The 20,211-nt window shown below is 35.2% G+C and overlaps 1 protein-coding gene across 1 annotated transcript in view; it reads right to left on the reverse strand.

The window, feature by feature from the left end:
• Window positions 1-343: 343 nt before the first annotated feature.
• Pabpc4l (poly(A) binding protein cytoplasmic 4 like) overlaps window positions 344-20,211 on the reverse strand; it is a 121,588-nt gene continuing 101,720 nt past the window's right edge. The window contains exon 3 of the mRNA XM_047565673.1: window positions 344-417. The gene's annotated coding sequence lies outside the window, so the exon portion shown is untranslated. The remainder of the gene's footprint in view (window positions 418-20,211) is intronic.

Consider the following 20,211-nt stretch of genomic DNA (forward strand, 5'->3'; position numbering starts at 1 on the left):
CTTGTAGATAAATTTAATTAAAGAGTTTGATATGTTGTGATTAACCAATGTGCACTCTTAAGACTAGATGAAGTATAGTGTTAAAAATGTTTTATATGCAGGAAGAAGACTAAGAAAAGGTTAGACATTAAATAGCATTGCTTTAACTCTTTTTCCACCATCACAGTTTTGCTCTCTAAATACAGAAAGCTAGGGAGGGGTTGGAAGTGTATTTAATAAGTGATTCCTGAAATTCTCTAGAATATTTCTTAATATAAATACTGAATCAGTTGACATAATCAAGTTGTTGTATCTGAACACATCAAATTGTGGTTTTCAGACTGACTCTGAAATCATAGCCTACCATTTCTTAGGGATGCAGTGGACTATCCTGACACATCAGTCGATCCCTTTAGAGTCCTAAAGAGACCACACAACCTAGAAAACGGAAAACAACATGTAAGGTGGTACATGGGTAAAACGACTTCATAACTACATAGTTAGAAAAATCCAGAGGTGGGAATTGTTAAATCATAAACTCTGGGTAGAAAAGTCAGAGATGTGGCCCTACCATTCCCACCTGGTGGCAATAATGGCCTATTTTTTTTTTCCTCCAGGTGCCCATCTTTGCAAAAGAATTTTCAGGAAAGTAAAAACTCTTCTTCAATAAACACAACAAACATAGTAGTTATATTTAGGGATATGTTTCAATAAATTGTTCTATTCCTATTTAAACCCATTTGGATCTTCTAGTTAAGGTAAAATAGTTCATAACTATTAAAGGCTATCAACTAGATATTATGAAATAGAATGAATAAGGCAAGACTATATTCCCATCTTTGTGCTAAGCGCCACTCACTCTCAGTTACTATAAAGTACACAAAACTTAAAATAAATTACACATGAAGTAACATGTTATCAAATTCCAATTTGAAATCATCCAGCCCAATTTTCCCAATAGACTATCTCTTAAACATGGGCAGAGGAAGAGAGACAGGAGTAATGGAAAAACTAGGACAGACATTACTTCAAAATGTCAATAAAAATAAAATAATTGGAGTCCAAATATATATATGTATATATATATATATATTTTTTTTTCTTTTTTGCACATTGACATTACTCCTGTCCATTTAAACTCAGGCCATGATTATTCTGATCACAGCACAGGAAAAGACTCTTGAGAAAATGATATTCCTAAGAATTTTCAGAATCCTTCTATTGACATTGTAGTGACTTGACAGAAACCAGGGTAAATTCCAATCCACCCCAAAGTCAGTCTGCAATGCGGAGACCTCTACTGCAGCAGGGCATTCTGGGTAAAAGTGCTTTAAATAATGGATGCAGTCAAAACAAATTTAGATACACTGATTACTTTAGTTTCAGGGTAAAGAATTTTATTTGAAAATGTTCTTTTTAAGTATTGAAAAAATCTTTAAAGTGTAAATAAGCCTTGGGGAGTTATTTCAACTAATGGCATAGGCTGAAAAGAACTGAAGCAGCAAAATTCCATGTCTGAAGTTTAGATTGATTGTCACTCTACTATGGAGTTTTATAGCATCGCTGGAACAAAGGAAATATCACCTTTTAATGTGAAGTCATAATTTAATTTTCTTAGCTGATGTAAACTATTTTTCTGACTTTTAATGAACCCTGGAAAATGCTTAATGTTTATGTGTCTTCAGAAGTTATATATGTCCATAACTTGAACCAATAAAAACAGATTGCATGAATGAACATAAATTTAATGGTATTAGTTTTTCCTTTCATTTTATGTAAATTTTTATATAAAAATAGGAAAGTTTTATTATACAAAAAGGAGAGAAAATAGAGTCATTTTTATCCTTTGCTTGACTATTCACAAACTTCCTGGTTGTGGATGTATGGATAAAGGGTACTAGCAGATACAATATGTGTCTGGGAATGTCCTCTTGACTCAGGGAGACTAGAGATTTTGAAGTTCATAGGACTCATAATTTTCTTAGGCTAATTCCAACATGTCTGTTCATTGCCACAAATATTTATATGAAAATATGTTCAAATTGCATTAAAGGTACTGTTGCTGCCTTCAGAATATTATATATTAAAGTTTTAAACTTTGGATGATTTAATTGTTTTGGTCCATTCATATTTTTATAAGGTTTGAATGTCCGTGCAGTAGTTAAACTTTTAATATTTTTCTTCTTGTAGGTAGAAAGCAGCAACCTGAGAGTCTTAACTGATCTGGTTTCATCAAGTACTGCCAATTAGATCAACTATTATAATAACCCTTAGTATATGAATTTTTCTTTGCAAAACTATGGGATTTCCATCAAAATGGGGAGATCATTATGTGTTCACATCCTCATTATGGTTTTCTGTACAAGTAAGTCTGTGTTCAGTTCATTTTCACCTGGTAGATGAAATGGAGTGAATCCAAGAGAGGAGTAAAATGATTACCAGTGACTGCCAATCTGATAGGAAATGGGACATAATAGAAATGTCCAAATATTAGCATCACCAACTTTGAAAAAATATTTGTAAACAAAAGAATATATTTAATATGCTTGAATGAGAGAAGATATAGTCATCAGAAGAATGAATTTAATAAGATATGCATTGTATAATTCTGAAATGAGAGTAGACTCAAAAAAGAGAAAATAAAACCATATTTACATATATATGTGTATGTATATACATCTTTTTAATTTTGTTTTATATTTATAGTTTTATATTTAGTTTTTGTGTTCTGTTTTTTATTTACTATAAAATTTAAGCAGACATACAGTAATTAGATGTGCTAAAATTCTTCATTTTCAGTAGAAGTACAGCTTATGATCATTGTCCTTTCTTTGAAAAATTCTGCTGTCTCTACAATTTACAATCATACTTTAGAGTGGCTAAATAGCATGTATTATGGACCCACAAGTTAGGGCTTTGTTTTCTTGAAATCCTACTTGCAAATTAGAGCTTGACCATTCTAAATAAGAGCAATTGTGTTCCTTACTTAGTTCAACTTCAACAAATTTCTTTCCTAAAGCCAGTAGGAAAAAAAAATGCAATTTAATCAGCGTTGATCTGTAACAGTTTTCAGAAATGAACTTGGTACATTTTTAATTAGTTTTTTATGCACAACTGCAAGCTATTGCTTTGATGACTGAAGTTGCCAAGTGAGGCTCAGTGTGGATGGGCACCCTTGTTTACTCACAGAGAGCAGCGGCTTCTCACCAGGCTGCATAACCTGTGGGCTGGGAATGGTTCAGTGGACACAATGACTTTTTTACAAGCATGAAAAGCAGGGAAGGTAAAATCAACAAACACAGAGCCAAGTCCATAGAAAGTGCCCTGTAGAGAATAGAGGTAATTATCTGGAAAATTTAGTCTAACATATAAAATATTTAGCAACAACTTGTGACTAAAATAATAATAATAATAAAATTTCACCCAGTTCTCAATATTCATCTCCAAATGTAATCAAATTATGTCTTTGCTTCTATCCAACGTCCTCTTCCTAAGAATTGGGACATTATTTCAAATCATGATTTACACATAAGTTATAGCAAAGACCTTTTGAGGTCACTGACACATTAAACAGACACTAGAAAGACATTATTTTTAAAAGTTATTCAGTATTAACCACTGTGAAAAAGGACTTCATGTTACAGAATGTCAATTTTTTTCTTAAACACTTAAGTGTTTCAGTTTTTGAATGATTATAAACTATATTACATTTTAATTTTAGGATCCATGTGCTCATTACTAGTATGTAGAAATACAATTGCTTTTAAAATATTTAGACTATAACTTCAAATTTGAACTTATTTGTGGTTTCTATGATTTATTTTTTAAGAATTCCTTGGTATTTCCTACCAGGATAATGGAATCATCTACAATAGATACAGTTTCATTTTTCCCTGTCTTTATGCTATTTATTTGCACTTTCTTGCATTATTGCACAGGCATAGACTTCCAGGCTTAGTTGAGTAAGAATGGTAACAACACACATTCTTGTTCTTGGAATTAGGAAAACATACCTTGCTTTTCATCATTAAATATGTTATCTAGAAATGTTTTGTATTTTAGTCACCCTCTATTCCTATTTTTCTGGGAATTTTTAGTATGAATAGGTATTGAGTGTCAAATACAGTTTTCCTCTTAAGGCACTGATGGATAAGGTCATGTGATTTTTTTCTTCCTGCTTTCTTTATCCTCTTTTATTGTGACTACAGCAACATTAATATTAGACGTGGAAGTCCCCGAACCAACGGAGAGCTTCGATCCACAAGCAGCCTCTGGGATCAGGGCAGGGCAGCCAGACACCTCTTCAGGCGGCTCTGCCCACTCTGGCCGCAGGCTCTTTTCACGGGGCGATCCAAGATGGCGTACTAGAGGGTGACTGCACCCCCAGTCGCTCCAGAACACAGGAGTTAAGAAGGGGAGGCATTGAGAGACTCGGACTGAAATAGAGCCAGAGGTGAGTCTGCCCACTGGGTAAAGCTTGGCCCGGGTGGCAGGCCCAGATAGAGGTGGCTTATCGGAGCCGGGCAGGGCAGCTAGAGTCATCCACAGGCAGCCCTGTGCACTCCGGCGGTGGGCTCCTTCCACACGGCCAGCTACATGGTGCAGGCCCCCAGCGAGAGCCTTTCTGCACAGAGTCAACTCCAAACCCTGGAACCAGTAGGGGGCTAGGGGCAGCTTTCTTTGGATGCACTGCATTATCAAATTCCTCCAAGACATCAGGCTACTAAAGGCTGGGAGGTGATACACTGGAAATCTACCGGGACACTATAAGCCGATAGTGGAAATCTGCAATATCTCAGGGTCCCACTGACAGCTGACCAATATGAGAAAACAAGGGAAGAAAAAGTCCCAAACAAACCTAGATATTACATCAATAAAACCCAATGACAGCACAGCAGAAGAAATGTCAGAAAAGGAGTTAAGAATGTATGTAATTAAAACGATCTGGGAAGCAAATGAGGAGATGAAAGAGCAAATGCAGGCATTGAAGGAGGAGATGAAAGAGCAAATGCAGGCATTAAATGATCGCACCAATCAACAGTTAAAAGACCAAATACGGGAAGCAAGAGATCATTTCAACAAAGAGTTAGAGATACTGAAAAAAAAGCAAACTGAAATACTTGAAATGAAGGAAACAATAAACCAAGTTAAAAACTCCATAGAAAGCATAACCAATAGAATGGAGCACCTGGAAGACAGAACCTCAGACATTGAGGACAAATTATTTAATCTTGAAAGCAAAGTTGGCCAAACAGAAAAGATGGTAAGAAATCATGAACAGAATCTACAAGAATTATGGGATATCATGAAAAGGCCAAATTTGAGAATTATTGGGATTGAGGAAGGCTTAGAGAAACAAACCAAAGGAATGAACAATCGATTCAATGAAATAATATCAGAAAATTTCCCAAATCTGAAGAATGAAATGGAAAACCAAGTACAAGAGGCTTATAGGACTCCAAATATAAAGAATTACAACAGACCCACACCAAGGCACATTATTATGAAAATACCTAACATACAAAATAAAGACAGAATTTTAAAGGCCGCGAGAGAAAAGAATCAAATTACATTCAGGGGGAAACCAATATGGATATCAGCAGATTTTTCAATACAGACCCTAAAAGCTAGAAGGGCCTGGAACAACATATACCAAGCCCTGAAAGAAAACGGATGCCAACCAAGAATCTTATACCCAGCAAAACTTACCTTCAAATTTGACGATGAAATAAGATCCTTCCATGATAAACAAAAGCTAAAGGAATTTACAAAAAGAAAGCCAGCATTACAGAACATTCTCAGCAAAATATTCCATGAGGAAGAGATGAAAAACAATGATGCAAATCAGCAACAGGAGACGCTAGTCTAAAGGAATAGCCAAATAAAGGAGAAACCAAATCATGTCAAAAACAAATATGAGTCAATTGACTGGGAATACAAATCATATCACAATAATAACCCTGAATGTCAATGGCCTGAATTCATCAATCAAAAGACACAGACTGGCAGATTGGATTAAAAAGAAAAGTCCAACAATATGCTGCCTGCAAGAGACTCATCTCATAGAAAGAGACACCCATAGACTAAAGGTGAAAGGATGGGGAAAAACATACCATGCACACGGACACAGCAAAAAAGCTGGAGTATCCATCCTCATCTCAGATAATGTGGACTTCAAACCAAAACTAGTCAGAAGGGATAAAGAAGGACATTACATGCTGCTTAAGGGAAGCATAATTCAGCAAGACATAACAATCATAAATATCTATGCCCCGAACATTGGTTCATCCACGTACGTCAAACAAGTCCTTCTCAATTCCAGAAATCAAATAGACCACAACACAATAATACTAGGCGATTTTAACACACCTCTCTCACCACTGGATAGATCGTCCAAACAAAAATTGAATAAAGAAACTATAGATCTCAAAAACACAATCAACAACTTAGACTTAACGGACATATATAGAATATACCATCCAACAAAGAACGAATGCACTTTCTTCTCAGCAGCACATGGATCCTTCTCTAAAATAGACCATATTTTATGACACAAAGCTACTGTTAGTAAATACAAGAAGATAGAGATACTACCTTGTACTCTATCAGATCATAATGGATTGAAATTAGAAATAAATGACAGAATAAAAAACAGAAATTTCTCCAATACCTGGAGATTAAATAATACACTATTATATGATGAATGGATAACAGAGGACATCAGGAGGGAAATAAAAAAATTCTTAGAAGTAAATGAGAACAAAGACACATCATATCAAAATCTCTGGGACACTATGAAAGCAGTACTTAGAGGAAGATTTATTTCATGGGGCGCATTCAAAAAAAGAAGTAGAAATCAACAAATAAACGACTTAACACTACAGCTCAAAGCGCTAGAAAAGGAAGAGCAGACCAATACCAAAAGTAGTAGAAGAGAGGAAATAGTTAAGATCAGAGCCGAAATCAACGAAATCGAAATAAAAGAAACAATTGGAAAAATTAACAAAATAAATAGTTGGTTCTTTGAAAAAATAAATAAAATTGATAAACCCTTAGCCACACTAACAAAGAGAAAGAGGGAGAAAACTCAAATTACTAAAATTCGGAATGAACAAGGAAACATCACAACAGACACGAGTGAAATACAAAACATAATTAGAAGCTATTTCGAAAATCTATACTCCAACAAAACAGAAAACCTTGAAGACATCAACAAATTTCTAGAGACATATGAATTACCTAAACTGAACGAGGAGGACATACACAACTTAAATAAACCAATTTCAAGCAATGACATAGAAGAGGTCATCAAAAGCCTACCAACAAAGAAAACTCCAGGACCAGATGGGGTCTCAGCCGAGTTCTACAAAACCTTTAAAGAAGAGCTCATTCCAATACTCCTCAAACTATTCCATGAAATAGAAGAGGAGGGAACCCTCCCAAACTCGTTCTATGAAGCCAATATCACCATGATACCTAAACCAGACAGAGACACATCGAGGAAAGAAAATTTCAGACCAATATCCTTAATGAACATCGACGCAAAAATTCTCAACAAAATTTTAGCAAATCGCATACAAATATATATTAAAAAGATAGTGCACCACGATCAAGTGGGTTTTATCCCAGGGATGCAAGGTTGGTTCAACATTCAGAAATCAATAAATGTCATTCACCATATCAACAGACTTAAAGTTAAGAATACCATGATTATTTCAATAGATGCAGAAAAAGCATTCGATAAAATACAGCATCACTTCATGCTCAAAACACTAGAAAAAATTGGGGTAGTGGGAACATTCCTTAACATTATAAAGGCAATCTACGCTAAGCCCATGGCTAATATCATTCTAAATGGTGAAAAAATGAAAGTGTTCCCCCTAAAATCTGGAACAAGGCAGGGATGCCCTCTTTCACCACTTCTATTCAACATCGTCCTTGAGACTCTAGCCAGAGCAATCAGACAAACCAAAGAAATTAAAGGGAGACGAATAGGAAAAGAAGAACTCAAACTATCCCTGTTTGCTGATGACATGATTATATATTTAGAGGAACCTGGAAATTCCACCAGAAAACTTTTAGAACTCATAAGTGAATTCAGTAAAGTAGCAAGCTACAAGATCAATGCTCATAAATCCAATGCATTTTTATACATAAGTGATGAATCTTCAGAAAGGGAAATTAGGAAAACTACCCCATTCACAATAGCCTCGAAAAAAATAAAATACTTGGGAATCAATCTCACAAAAGAGGTGAAAGACCTCTACAATGAGAACTACAGAACACTAAAGAAAGAAATTAAAGAAAACCTTAGAAGATGGAAAGATCTCCCATGTTCCTGGATAGGCAGAATTAATATAGTGAAAATGGCTATACTACCTAAAGTGCTATACAGATTCAATGCAATTCCAATTAAAATCCCAATGATGTACCTTGCAGAAATAGAGCAAGCAATTATGAAATTCATCTGGAAGAATAAAAAACCTAGAATAGCTAAAGCAATCCTCAGTAGCAAGAGCGAAGCAGGGGGTATTGCAATACCAGATCTTCAACTCTACTACAAAGCAATAGTAACAAAAACGGCATGGTATTGGTACCAAAATACACAGGTAGATCAATGGTACAGAATAGAGGACATGGACACAAACCCAAATAAATACAATTTTCTCATACTAGACAAAGGTTCCAAAAATATGCAATGGAGAAAAGATAGCCTCTTCAACAAATGGTGCTGGGAAAACTTGAAAACCATATGCAATAGAATGAAATTAAACCCCTATCTCTCACCCTACACAAAACTTAACTCAAAATGGATCAAGGACCTCGGAATCAGACCAGAGACCCTGCATCTTATAGAAGAAAAAGTAGGTCCAAATCTTCAACTTGTTGGCTTAGGATCAGACTTCCTTAACAGGACTCCCATAGCACAAGAAATAAAAGCAAGAATCAACAACTGGGATAGATTCAAACTAAAAAGCTTTCTCTCAGCAAAGGAAACTATCAGAAATGTGAAGAGAGAGCCTACGGAGTGGGAGAATATCTTTGCCAACCATACCTCAGATAGAGCGTTAATTTCCAGAATCTATAAAGAACTCAAAAAACTCTACACGAAGAATACAAATAATCCAATCAACAAATGGTCTAAGGAAATGAACAGACGCTTCACAGAAGAAGATCTACAAGTAATCAACAGATATATGAAGAAATGTTCAACATCCCTAGTAATAAGGGAAATGCAAATCAAAACTACCCTAAGATTTCATCTCACCCCAATTAGAATGGCGATTATCAAGAACACAAGCAACAATAGGTGTTGGCGAGGATGTGGTGAAAAAGGAACACTCATACATTGCTGGTGGGGTTGCAAATTAGTGCAGCCACTCTGGAAAACAGTGTGGAGATTCCTCAGAAAGCTTGGAATGGAAACACCATTTGACCGAGCTATCCCACTCCTTGGCCTATACCCAAAGGACTTAAAATCAGCATACTACAGAGATACAGCCACATCAATGTTCATTGCTGCTCAATTCACCATAGCCAGATTGTGGAACCAACCTAGATGCCCTTCAGCTGATGAATGGATAAAGAAACTGTGGCATATATATACAATGGAATATTACTCCGCAATGAAGAATGATAAAATTATGGCATTTACAGGCAAATGGATGAAATTGGAGAATATCAAGCTAAGTGAGATAAGCCAATCTCAAAAAACTAAAGGAAGAATGATCTCGCTGATAAGTGGATGAGGACATATAATGGGGGGTGGGAGGGGTTAACATTAGGTTTAGGGTTAGGTTTAGGGTTAGGGATAATGAGTGTGGTAAGAATGAAGGAAAGAAGGACTGTATAGAGGGAAAGAGGGGTGGGAGGGGTGGAGGGGAAGGGAAAAAAAAATAATCAAACATCATTGCCCTATGTAAACGTATGATTACACAAATGGTATGCCTTGACTCTATGTACAAATAGAGAAACAACATGTATCCCATTTGTATACAATAATAAAAAAATAATAAAAAAAAGTAAGAAAAAGAAGAAAAAAAAAAACAAAAACAAAACAAAAAAAATATTAGACGTGTTATTGTCAGAGGGGCCCCTGAGACTTCTTTTCTCAGTGTATTTTGTGTTTCTTATTTAGATATGCAATTTCTGCTATTGTATCTGCCAACTTATCAATTATTTTCTCTCTTATTTTGATGCGATCCACTGAGTTTCTTAGTTTAGCTATTTTTTAAATTCTAAGTTTCCATTTTGTTCTCCTTCATATCTTTTATTTCTGATATTTTCTATTTTTTTGCGAGATTCTATAATTTGTGTTTGTTTCAAATGTATTTGTAATTTCTCATTGACACATTCTAATGATTGTTTAAATGGCAAATAATTCTGTTCTATCTATCATCTCAGTTTTAGAATCTATTGTCATTTCTCATTTGTTTTGAGACCTTGGTTCTTGGCATAACAAGGAATCTTCCACTGGAATCTGTATATTGTCCATATTGCATTATGGGGCTCTGGATCGCACTTGAATGGTATTTTGTAGTGAACTGCTGGAGCAGGATGGTGGGTGGCACTACCTCCTCACTGTCAGGCAGTGTAGAAGTCGGCTTTCCCCGTTGGTCACCTTTGCCCTTTATGGAGTGAGCTGTTTGTCACTGCTGGGTGGAGGTGAAGAGTGTGGCTATCCCTGAGCCTCCACTGACAGTCCCTTGATAGACAGAAGAGTACCTTGGGCCTCTTCCCCGTGTATGGTACCACTGAGGCCACAGGGTAGAGAGTGATGACCTCCTTACTACAGGCTGTGATGAAAGTCTTGGGTCCACTAGCCCTTCTGTAATACTAGGGCACCATCCCAGCAGTGAGAGGAAGAACGTCTTGTCTTGGCCAGTTGAGGAAAAGAGCTCAGGCTTCCCGCAGAATCTCCACTGGCACACAGAGCTATAACCTGGTAATTTCCCACTGGGGATGACTGTTCTGGTTCCCTACTCAGTCTTCTCTGGTTACAGCTTGAAGGCAGCTTGCAGGTGATTTGCTCCATCTTGGGAACCAGGGAAGGTCTAAGTTTCCATCTGGCCTTGTGGCACAGTTGGGCCATGATCACTTCTACGGTAATCTCTACGTACAGGATAATTGTGTAAAGTATTTGTTTTGCTAAGATGATAGCATAACAGTACTTTGCTTCATGTACTTTTGCTTTGTGGCTGCTGTCTTCTTTAGCTCCAACCCTGAGACATATGAGACAAAAGGAATCCTAGGAAACTCACCACCACATTGCTCTTCAAACTCCAAGATATCCAATTCATCTGTATTCTCTCCACATTCCAGAGTCTCCTAATGATGTTTATAAACAAAACTGAGGGATTTCCACTGTATTTTGGGGAAGAAAGGGGAAAATATATCTATTCTGTTATCTGGAAGTAAAAGGACTGGATTTCTTCTGTGGGGAAGTAAATCAAGTTATCCCTTATGAGACACAGAAAAAAAAATAGTGTTTAATTTTAATCACATTAAACTTGTAACAAAAAATGTCATTTTCTAATATGAACTCAGGGAATGAAAAAATACTAGGATTCAAGTATTCATCAAGGAATAGAAACATGTTGCTCAGAGAATGGAATGAATCAGGGCATATTAACTCAAAAACTGCATAATGCTAACTAGCTAATTGTGGAAATGGTTGTGATTACAAGAAATGAACTTGGAACAGGTAAAACAAGAAAAAAATACAAAATTTTGATGATAGTCTCTAGTGAAATTAACAAAGAAAAGCGAAATTATTTTTTTCAAAATCTATGTAAAGATATAAAATTCTATTCTTTTACATTCTTCTGTGAACATACTTTCATAAATATGTAACAATTGATAAACACTTCTATTGATGAACTAGGATCTTTGCTTTGAGAAACAATAGTCACCATATTTCTACTTATTAAAGAAAAAAGATGCAATAAGCTTTATAAATGTTAGAAAGAAAGGGGCCCACCCCAACCACACACACACACACACACACACACACACCACTCATATATTGTAATGACTGAAACAACAAGGAAATAACTGGGTAGTCTATTTATCAATTGATTTTTATATTATGATGTATTATTTAAGGAGTTTGATAACACAACATCCTGAGTGTGAAGATAGATTAATTCATTTGAATATAAGATTCATTCAGTTAATTTTGAAAATTAACATGTTTACTCCACACATCAATAGCATGTAAGTATCCTTGGTCTTGCAACCAACTTTAATTCTCTAGATGAATGGATTGAGACCCATATTTAGTATTTCTTCTTCATGAAACTCCAGCCTGTTGCCAGGAAAGGTACATCACTCTATAAACCAACAACAATCAGATTAAGAGAAAGGATGACAGCAGATGGAAGATATCACTGAAACGGTGGCAGATTGAAGTAGTCTAGAATGGTAACTAAGTTAGAAAAGGAATGAACATTGAAATTTATGTGCTAAAGAAAAAGGCACAACCCCATGTAGCTTAAGAGATAGGGGGAAATAAATGGTAAGGATAGTAATGGGATAAATAGTTAAAAGTCAATATAAGAACAGTAGATACCCTAGAAATTCTTTTCTGTCTTCCAAAATGCAGAGAATTAGCACTCTTCAAACTAAAAGAATGATATCTGAGTTCTGTTCCAAGCATTCCTTTGCTCCCACTAGGTTGCTTACAATTTCATCTACACTTTTCCATGAAGATAAAACTCCACGTTTTACTTAAAGACCCACTAGAAAGTTAAATTGTCTTCTATCATAAAGGCAAGGGATGAAAGAAAATAGACAAGAAAACAAAATTATCAAAAGAAGCATAAATAATGCAAGAAACATAATCTACACACACACACACAATTATTCAGAGAATGAGTAATTGTGTTCTCTTTATTATTCTCAAAGGATAGTAATAATGAGACTCATCATTATTCTCAGAGAACAGAACATATTGCAATCATGAAATATGAATAAGCAATAAAATTAATAACCAGGACTAGAAAGAATTTGTAAAAAGTTAAAATCTAATGGATTAATTTTAATAAAGTTTAATAAAATAGTTTAAAGGTGAAATTCAGGAACTTTCCAATAACAACCAAACAAAGAGACTGAGATCAAAGAAAATAAGAAAGAAAAAAAGAAAAACTTAAAAAAAAAATAGAGTTCCAGACTTTAAGTGATAGGAATCTTAAGAAAAAATATACACAAAAATGGAACAAAGAAATGACAAAAGAAATAATTCAAGAAAATTTCCCATGATCTCCAGATGTACTTTTATGCCAAAAGAACCACAAAAGCAGATCAACAAATGCTGAAGGGCTCACTTCCAGGCAATACCATAAATTATTGTGAAATCAAAATAGTGGAATAAGGAAAAAATTCCAAAAGATAACAGAACAGAACAATATTAAAAATCAAAGAAATCTGAGAGAAACTGAAGGGTAAGCAAGAAACACACAGGTGTGCACACACGCACATACAAACACACACACACACTCACATGTCTTTAAGAAGAATCAAGAAGCAGAGTAGTACCAGTCTGCAATATACTAGAGAGAATGAGAAAGAAAGAGAAACAAATACAGAATATATTGAGCAATGTACTTTTCTCAAAGGTGGAGGAATTCCAGAGAATGGAACAAATGTGATTGAGTTAACCAAGATCCAAAACAGGAATAAGCAGAAGTGGTCATGCTTACTGATTATTGTCAAATACAGAATCAACAAGAGGCTTTATAAAAAAGAAGACAGAAGTAGAAAAGAAGGAAGGAAAGAATCAAGAATACAGAAGGATACAATTATATTTAAACAATTCTTAACAAAACTTAAAAGTATGGAGTAATGAGTCCTTACAGGAAGACTGTTGTGCATTAGGGTAAGTACAGTAAACTTCTGATTGTGAATGCAAGCCACAAAAGGTCAGGATAGTACTTATAATGCTAATGGGATATCATGAATATCTTTAGGATTTGTATTACTTAAAATGAGAAGTATATGGAAAAGAAAAAATTATATCAATTCTACCTTGATTTGAAAGTTTCAAGGTCTAGCCAATAATACTTTCTAATATCTTAAGGCAAAGAATGATTAATCTGCATCAGAGCTTACATGGTTTTAGGATATGTCAGCTTTCTCAGACGCAGGCAATAATTATTTGGGGGCATATGTCATGGTTTTCCATGGAAACTCATATGTATACACTTTGCCAAATATTCAGTTCTGATCACCCATTATCACATTTATCTTCTAAATTGACCTGTCTAAACATTTGCAGTAATGGTAGTAGTTTCCATCTCCTCTGCCAAAGTGCTTCTGCTTCCTTTGGAAAAGAAAGACAAGCCCCTCACTCATATTGAATTGTTAATAAGGTATATTGTGTTAGCATGCACAAACTTCAAGTTAGTAAACAAAAGGGCATTTACAAACATGTTGCTAGTGTGAAAGTTAATGGCAGGGTAACAAAATCTATTATAATTCAAGAGGACTCTGATTTTGAGATTTCAACAAAATCGATTAATGAAGTTGACATATGCTACATCATGAAATCTGTTTTTATGATATTTTACTATGCTATTTTGACTGTAAAACTTTGTATAAAAATAATTGAGTGTATCACTCTAATGGAATTCTGACAAGTACTACCTATCTTTATATGTGAAAAGTAGTTCTTAAAAATTCCATAAATTATTAAAAAATAAAATTGGTGACAAATCTTGATTATTCTACCAAAAGTAATCTTAATTCAAAGATAGCATGTTGCTTACAGAAGGGAGAAGGTAATGCTAATATTTCCTGTTTTAAAGTAATCTATCCAGTTTCTACTTCTGGCAATGATGGAGTAAGTAATTCAAATTAATTGTCTTACCATTGAACAACTGGATAAGGTAGACAAAATGTAATATTTTGAAGTATTTTCTTGAAGATTCCATTTGAAGTCTCTAGACATGAACCAAGACTGTGACGAACTATCCAACCAAGTTCCAGAATGGGAAAAAAAAAAATTCCCAGGGAAAAGAGATTAGCTTTTGTGGAGAATTTTCAACCACACACATTTCTGTTTCTATATTGAAAGGAAAACTATGTGAGAAATGCTAAAGCTTAGCAGAGTTTTAATAGACTCTCTGGTTAGAAAGATCAACATTTAGACTCCAGGATCTGAGAAAGAAAGAAGAGGTTCATTTTTAATAGCTTTCTTGAATCTCACCTTCTCTTAAACATTGAATTCTTTTTAATTTCTTAATGTGTACTGTCAACATAAAAAATCACAGGAAGTTATGCCAAGCCAGGACACCATACATTGAGGGAAAATAGAAATGATGAATAGATGGACAATTCCGGATTAATATATATTCTATGAAAGATAACAGTATGAACAGAAAGAAAATAACAGATATAAAATACAGTCAACAAATACAAACATTGACCAATATTGACTGGATGCTTGGTCACAAAAGAGAACTTAACATTTGTCAAGGTTACAAATCATAGTAAAATGTATGTATCATTCATTTTTTTTTACAGACTGCATTTTAATTCATTTTACACAAATGGGGTACAACTTTTTTTCCTATGGTTGTACACAATGTAGATTCCTATCATTCATGTAATCATACATGTACATAAGGTGATGATCTCTGTCTCATTCCAGTTTTTATAGCCCCACACCCTCCTCCCTCTCATCTCCTTCTATGTAACCCAAAGTTCCTCCATTCTTCTCTCACCACCCCTCCCTCCATTATATATCATCTTCCACTTATCAGGGAAAACATTCAGCCTTCTGCTTTTTTAGGAATTAGCTTATTTCACTTAGCATGATATTCTCCAATTCCATCCATTTATCTGCAAATGCCATAATATTACTCTTCTTTAGGGCTGAATAATATTCCATTGTGTATATATTGTTAGGTTGGAATTTGGGTGACTATATGACTGAGAGTGGAGCAACTGAGGAAAATGGCAACGCGCTACATGGTGTCCAATCAAATAGGCAGGAAAACTCCACTGACACCTTACCTCCACCTATCACTCAGCAGGACCTCTGCCCATTCCGGCCTATAAAGACCCTGGGCAGCTGGGGCCAAGTGTGATTGTCTCCGACTCCCTACCCTGAACTGTACTCCCAGGGGCTGGGAATTTCCCCTGAGAGTCAAATTCCAATAAAACTTGCTTTGGCAGCTTTCTGTTTGATTTTATTTGGCCACTAGTTGTGCCCCTGAGCTTACACATATACCACAGTTTCTTTATCCATTCATCTGTTGAAGGCCATCCACTTTGGTTCCACAATCTATCTATTGTGAATTGAGCTGCTATGAACATTGATGTGGCTGCATTTCTGTAGTATGCTAATTTGAAGAATTTTACACTCATTTAATATCTGAAATAATATTAAGATTTAATATTAGGTATTGAAAATTAGCATGCTGGTAATTTCTATCTTTAAAAAATGAATGGGAATCACAGGAGACTTCACTCACTCACCCCCTGCCACTTCATTCATTTTTTAAATGTAGAAATTACCAGCATGCTAATTTTCAATACTTAATATTAAATCTTAATATTATTTCAGATATTAGATGAGTGTAAAATTTTTACATTCTTGGTGATAAATGTAGATGTTATTTCAGAAAAAGAAAATAAAAATAAACATGTGGTTTCTTCTTTTTACTTATGTTAACAAAATTTGCTAATTTTCTTACTATTAGATATGAAATAAAAATTTATCTGACAAGCTTTTTCTTCTACTACAATCTTCATATCAATGCTTAATCATGATGTTATGAATCCAAAGACTTCTGAAAATTCTCCTTAAAAATATCTGTAGGGGTAATCTTTGATTTGAGACACTAGTGCTCTAGTTGCTTAACTTATTCTGAGAAAAAAAAATAGATATTTAAAGAAAATAGCAGTTAGCATTTTTTTTCTATTAATAGATATTTTATAAATACTTAGGCTATATAATATAAATTTTGGTAGGGATGACATCTAAATCCATTGGGCATTGACTTGTCCAAATCTCAGTTGGACCTGTCTTCAGTGAAAGAGTTCAGGGGAAAATAGAATGCCTGGAAAGAAATTAGTCAATTCCAGAGTTGGAGTTTTGAAATTTGAGCAAAGTGTTATAGAGAGGTTGGGGATACTTTATATTATGAAAGTCTAAACTGTCAAAACATAATTAAAAATTCTTACATATTTTTAAAAAATTTATTGTACACACATGGGGTACAACTCGTGTTTCTCTGGTTTTATAGAGAGAAAGTCGGAAACCAAGATGAGCTCCACTTGGTTCATACTAATTGATAAACAGTTATATAACTGGCCTAATGGGTTGGAGGGGCTTAGGGGACTGGTAACTCACCATGTAAGTACGGTTTCTTTAGAGAGATAAAGCCTCTCACCACTCTCAGCAGATGCCATTATTTCGATATTTCAGTATTTGCGATCATTTCCATAAAGTGGTGAGGACTTCCCCTTTCCCACATGCATTAAGGAGTTTACGTGAGTTAAGAATAACGTCATCACAAACCTATGAGGTTACTGCTACAGCCTCTATTTACAAAATGAAACCCATAACAGGTAAGTGAATTATTTACTATCACACAGCTGCTGGGACAAGTGGCATTTGAATATTTTTGTAACCACCTCCAGAATGTACCTTATCTTCCTAAAAACCGCAGCACTGGCAACATGAACCAAGCATGTGGCCTCATCTCTCTGGTGGCAGCAACTGACCTTAAATACTGTGAGTCATCCTAGCCCCCAGCATTAGATATTACAGCACAGAACATTCAGAAATACCTACATGTATGCATAGATATATGCATATGAATATACACAGGTGTACGTATTAGCATGGACATGAAGTAGCTTAAAATAGAGGGTTTTATTTTTCTCAGTAATTTAGCAAATACAGTAATATGCAAAAATAAAAGCAAGGTGTTTGGGTCAGATATTTGAAGTTAATAAATATATTAAAAGAGCAAGTACAGAAAAATAGAGTGAAGCAATTTAGAGAAATGGTGGGAATTTTTGAGCAGCTTAATGAGCCCTGTTAAGTATAATGAGGATCACTTTATAGTTGCCTGGTTGAGGGATGATGTTTAGTAATCCTGGAAACCCAGATGCAAGTATGGACAAAGTGAGCAGGAATGTCTTTAGACTGCTCTGGGAATGGACAAATGGGTACAGAAGGTTAACATATTGATTTAAAAAATACAATAAATGTTGAATAAATGAACATGAGTATATTCAAAAGATCATTGTTCTAGGAGCTTCAAAATTAGATATCAAAATGTTATTTCTGTTGGAAAAACATGATTTTGAAACATGAATAAAGAATTGAGGGACAATGGATGGCACAAACCACACAATGTCTTCCAGATTCTTTTTCTCCCTCTCAAGTTGACAGTCCCATAATAGTGAGGTCTTATCCCCTTTGGTTCCCACACTCTCTACAAAGATGCAGTTTTCCCAGTTTTTTTGACCTGAGTTGACAGCCTTCTTCCTGAGCCTTTCAGCCACCTCAGTGCATATTATCAGACCTGGGACCAGGAGCAGACTGAGTGTTCACATCCAGGTTATGCTTTCTTTCTGGACATAAAGTATATGGCTCCCTATGACAAAAGTATTGTCCAATACTTTTATACCTTCTCAGAGTGCAAAGGTAAGTTTTGCATAACAACTGAGAAATTGGGGATGTACAGTTTACCCAAGCAAGAGTTTAGGCACAGAGGCATAAAGACCTTCTGTGGTTCTCCTAGATTTTCTCAGGAAAGAAACTCGTATATCTTTGTTAACCATATTTAAACAATTGAAGGAATCATATCCGGTTGAGTTGTTTTGAATAAGGGAAATATCGTATCTTGTTTATATGAAGCAGTATTAAACCCCATGTGGAAATTTAATGTTTCCTATAATGCATTGAAGACAAAAAGTGCCTAATGGACAGGAAAAATGGACAGATGAATGGATTGTGTTTTAGTCAGCTTTTTCATTACTGCGGCCAAAGGACCTGAGAAGAACAATTTTAGAGGAGGGAAAGTTTATTTGGTGTCCATGATTTCAGAGGAGTCAGTCCAAAGATGGCCAACTTCATTGCTCTGGACCCAAAGCATGGCAGAAGAGTGGAGTGGAGGAAAGCAGCTCAGAACATGGCACCAGGAAGCAGAGAGTCTGTAGAATAGGGACAAAATATAACGACCAAAGGCATGCCCTCCGCAATGACCCACCTCATCCAGTCACACCTTACCTGCCTATAGTTACCACCCAGTTCAGCTCTATCAGGGGAATAAAGCACTAATTAGGCTAAGACTCTCATGTCACAATTACTTCACCTATAAATTTTCTTGAATTGTCTCAATCATAAGATTTTGGGGGACCCCTCACATCTAATCCATAAAAGATTACACATTCCCAAAAGCAGCACAGTCTGTTGGGAGCTAACATGTCTCTATTAGTGCAGGAGCACTTTAAGGCGACTGTATCTCAGAGGGTGTGAATGTGAAAGTTGATGGCAGATGCAGAAGAAGAAGATATTCACAGTGGAAGAGAATGTCAAAGTGTTAAGAGGACAGAGTCTGTGATTCATCCCTGTCTTGTTCTCACACAGTCTATGGAAGCTCTTAAGATGAAAAATGCTTTGACTGGTATCCTCAATGAGTATGAATGAATGAAGGGATGAATTATTGATTCATTCAGAAAATTCACTTGGATTGTTGTCTATTAAATCAATCTACTTTTTCTTTTTTATTACTGTTATTAATTATCTGAAAATTCAAATTATCTCCTAAGTATACTGTTCATCCTTTTAGCCTTTCCCCACAGTCTCCAAGTTGCTACCTGTGTTCCTACTGTAATTTCTTATGATTTTACATTTTCAAAAAAACAAAACTCAATGCCCTCGACAACGTGGTTCATTTTCAATTTTCCATTATCATTTTCCCTTCCTTATGTCCCCATAAAACATCCATTACTTTATTTTAATTCTGTGTAAATTAGGGAACATTTGTGTATTTCGTAGCATTTTCTTTTATTGTTCTCATAGTATTTCTAGAACATGGCTCTGCAAACATGCATCTATTCATCCAGAAATATGAATTTTTAGTCTATAACATTCTTTGCTCAAACACTAGAGACAGATTGACTTAAAGAAGCATAATTTCCCAAGATAAAGAAGTTAAGAAATAAATAAGACAATCATTAATTATGCTAGGGACTAAAAAAAAAGAAAAAAAG

The sequence above is a fragment of the Sciurus carolinensis genome, chromosome 10, assembly GCF_902686445.1.
Source record: "Sciurus carolinensis chromosome 10, mSciCar1.2, whole genome shotgun sequence".
Taxonomy (NCBI): Eukaryota; Metazoa; Chordata; class Mammalia; order Rodentia; family Sciuridae; genus Sciurus; species Sciurus carolinensis.